The sequence below is a fragment of the Rhagoletis pomonella genome, unplaced genomic scaffold (assembly GCF_013731165.1).
Source record: "Rhagoletis pomonella isolate Grant_MI unplaced genomic scaffold, Rhpom_1.0 Rhpom_scaffold_00001, whole genome shotgun sequence".
NCBI classification, from domain to species: domain Eukaryota; kingdom Metazoa; phylum Arthropoda; class Insecta; order Diptera; family Tephritidae; genus Rhagoletis; species Rhagoletis pomonella.
In genome coordinates this window covers 53,136,842-53,141,131 of record NW_023458555.1, presented here as the reverse complement: position 1 = coordinate 53,141,131, position 4,290 = coordinate 53,136,842, and positions in this window count along the sequence as shown.

Below are 4,290 nucleotides of genomic sequence, written 5' to 3'. Positions count from 1 at the left end.
CGTACTGACTTTTACTTTGAATGTGTATATAATTCTTCTGTGGGTATCATGAGTGAAATCCTAAATGGCTGGAGGGATTTTAACAAAGTTTTTTGTGTGTGTTTGAGTGGGTCTCTGGATAGTTTAGTTTCACAATTTAATCCGCCAGTTGGCGCTGGAGTTGAGTTATTACTAAAAATCTTTTTATGATCCGATTTGGTGAATATTCAAAACATGTATTGGAATCGGTAAAGGCAGTCCAATTACAAAAAACAGCTGCCAGGTGGTGCTGATGTCGAGTTATTACTAAAAATAGACAAGTGAGAAAAGGTGCCGCAAATGTCAGACTAATTCGACATGTTGCACCATTGAGTATGTCGAACTCTCGTGTGTTACTATTGGCCCAATGGATGTGATTTGCCAATATTATTATGCGTTAAAGGTTCATTCGAAGAAACCAGGGTTGAGTTGTGCAAATGGAAATTTATTTTTGAAGTGAAACTTCTTTAGCGGCGGTTGGTTGGTTTGGAGTAAATTGGCAAATTCAACGGAAATTGCACACGGAAATGGTGCAACGGATATGGTGCAATGAAAATGGTGCAATGGAAATTATTGGGGCTGAAACAAGTGCTTCTTGAGTGTATGGTATTAATTTAACAAAAAATTGCAAATAAAATGGTGCAACGGAAATGGTGCAACGGAAATGATGCAACGGAAATTATTTGGTCTGAAACAAGTGCTTCTTGAGTGTACGGTATTAATTTGACAAAAAATTGCTAATAAAAGTTTAAAGAATAAAACTTAGAAAAATACCAATACAAGAATGAAAGTAAAGGTGAAAACATTGATAAAGAAAAGGATAAAGGCAAAGGTAAAAATAAAAACAAAACCAAAGGTGCGTAAAGATATAGGCAAAAATGAAGACCAAGGTAAATTTAAACACTTTACTTATATTTATAAGGGCAAAGGTGAATGGGAATATGTAGATGAAGAAAATCTTAAACATAAAAGTAAAAAAAAAAATGAGGATGAGGATACCAGTAAAAGTAAAGACGAAGATAAGGGAAGAAAGATTAAAATAAAGGTAATTGAAGAGGAAAAGATATAGAGAGAGACACAGAGCATCAATCTGGGAACTATTTTGGGATTTTAGAAATTTTGGGGATTCTCGAGACTTATCGATAAAATAATCCATATTTTTATCGATTTTGTTATCGATATTTTTATTTATTTTGTTATCGATATTTTTATCGATTTGTTATCGATTTTGTAATCGATATTTTTAACTATTTTGTAAGCGATATTTTTTATCGATTTTGTTATCGATATTTATCGATAATGTTATCGATTTCATTATAGATATTTATCGATTTTGTTATCGACATTAGTCGATTTTGTTATCGATTTTCTTATCGATTTTGCTACGAATGGTATTATCGACGTTGTCGTTGAAATTTTTATCGAATTTTTCATCGAATTTTTATCCATCTATCAATCTTGTTATCGATATTTTGTTGGACGTTATTATCGACTTTGTTATCGATAGAGTATATAGATAAAAATGAATAAATTGGAAAAACAGAATAACATGAATGTTAATAAAACGAACAGGGGTAGAAGTAGGGATCTAGATAGAAAAAAAAGAGAAAAAATATAACCTTAAACAAAAGCAGATGTGTGTATGTATACATTGGTTATGAGACAAAATAGATAAGTAACGTAAGTTTCACTTCTCTAGTGTGGCCCAGGCGCACTTACTTTTTTATTTGAATTGAATTTAATATAGAACCTGACCGAAAAAAATCATTTTTCACTTAAATTGCTTTCGCGAAACTGGCTTTAAAGATATTTCATCTCATTTTATGTATGTCTATTGTATTTCTGTTGAACAAGATAAAGTTTCTAGGTCACATTCACTATAAATCCGGATCATTGTTGTCACCACGTTCGTTCGGCTATTTAAGGCGGCAAACGACCACCAAACGATAGTCTTAACCGATGAATGTGCCAATACAAAGCGTAAATGTGGATTGTTGGAGAAACTGTTGGACCAAAATGTTTAAGTTAAAAATCTAATTTTAGGCGGGACGAAGTTCGCCGGGTCCGCTAGTATTTAATATTTTTTTTATGAAAGTGTTGTGTGAAATCCACAAATAGGAACCAAAAGTGTGCTTATAGGACTGCTGAGATGAGTGATTTCAGAGTCGCAGAAAGCCACCTAAGATAATAAGCACAGACTCCATGCAGGCTCCTCTATTCGCCTATGATTTTTTGAAAGGACTCCTTAAATCATCCGAAGATCGTTTATCTAGACGGAGCTTCGATATCACTGTGGGGATCATACTCGTACATGGGGCATAAGTAACATACTTCTTCTCATATTTCAATAAACAAAAATTCACCTTTAACAATTTTATTTATTCATCGAAAGCTTAATTTTTTTTTAAAGAACAGGCTTTAGTAAAAATAAAAAAAATTCGAACAATCTGTTATTTTAAAAATTTTTCTCATTAAGCTCAGTACAGCTTCCAAAGTAAAATCTGAAGAAATTATTTTCATTATTTCTGTTGCTGTAAATTTTCTTGAAAAATTAAATGTGCGATATTTTTTTGAGAACTGCAAACTGACGTAAGAAATTTTGATAGAAGAAAAATTCCGTTTCCATTTCATGAACGTCATTTTATACGAATTTTTAATTTTTCTTGAGAGCTGCAAACAGCTCTTAAAGTTTAATTTTTTTTCCATCGCAATTTAAACTTATGACAAAAATATCTTGGGAAAATTACCTGATCTAGGAAAACTCAACACGATCCGTAATTTATATGTATTTATGATACAATAGTTTTTTTTTGTAGTACCAACTTTTTCAAAAAAAAAATCCGGTTTTTGAATTTGGAAAAATAAAAAAAGCAAAGTTAAACATATCAGTAGAGAAATTTTCAAAAACTTTTTAACAATCTTCTTCATAAAAAATTAACTGCTGGTTCCGTGGATTTTGCAACACACGGAATAGCTGTAGGGATACAGCTAGTATAAGAGCCACCGCAAACTACAGACTTTATCGGCCACCGATTTAATCCCCAAGTTCAATATCGTGTTTATCACAGACGCGGTTTACGTCAAAGCTTTTTAAGTGAAATTACCATCTAGAAATTACTGTATCATGTATTTTATATTGGGAAAAACAAGTTTAAGTAAAAATGGTATAGAATTGTTGAAAATCAATATTTTTCGATCGGAAATCTCTGTTTCTCTTCAGGAGCCTGCCAGTAATAATACCCAATTGCTTATTATACTACTTTTTTACTAGCGATGTTTTATGAGTCCCCTCATTGCACTTTGTGAGGTTCTAAGTGTCTTACAAAAATCCTTAATAATAGAAAATGGTTAAATAAAGAATTGTTATTAGAAGGCTCCTGAAAAGAAACAAAAATAATGATTCTCAAGAATCAAAAAATATTGATTCTCAAGAATTCTGTACCAATTCTAAGAATACTTTTTTTCCCCACATAAAATACATGAAAACCTTGGGCGCTTGGAGCGACCTTTAAATATTTTTTGATTTCAAAATAAAAAAAATAAAGGTATAATTTTTTCGTTATAGATTAATCCTAGGAGGTGAGATCATTAAAGTTTCGACTTGACATTTTTTTTGAACAACCCTAATGTACATATATATAATAAAAATTTGCCGTTTTATTTGTGCGCGTGTCACATAAAAACCACTGGACCCAGTTAAACGAACTATTCGAAAAAATCGCATTTATAGCCCGAGTAGGTACACGTATAACAGATATATAAAATAATGCAACCTTTAATTATGGACGCAATTGGTTGTACCGAAGTTGAGTTATTTCAATTTAAAATCCATGCGATATTTATCCTATATCTATGTATATATATATGCACTAGGAAATACCCAGCGTGCTTCGCTGCGTCTTAAAAGTAATTTTGTATTGTTACTCCATCTCACTACATCCAAAGTCTTATAGTATTGAAAGTACTTAAAATGTAGTCACTTTTTTTGAACCAATCAGCCAAGAGTAATTTTGTATGTGTAACGTATTCGCAACTTCCATAACGTCAACAGCTTTTTTATGTATGTATAAATTGTGTGTGTAATATGTACATATGTTCGATGCATATGAATTATCATTTGGTATCCTTTCTTTGGAGTAATTAAAACGTTACTAAGCAGAAAAAAAGTGCCGGACGAGCAGTGAACCCAGCTCAATTAAATTTATGCTTTAATAGCTCTTATTTTAGACGATCTTTTCATATGTACATATGTGTATAATTGTGCCTTTTCTG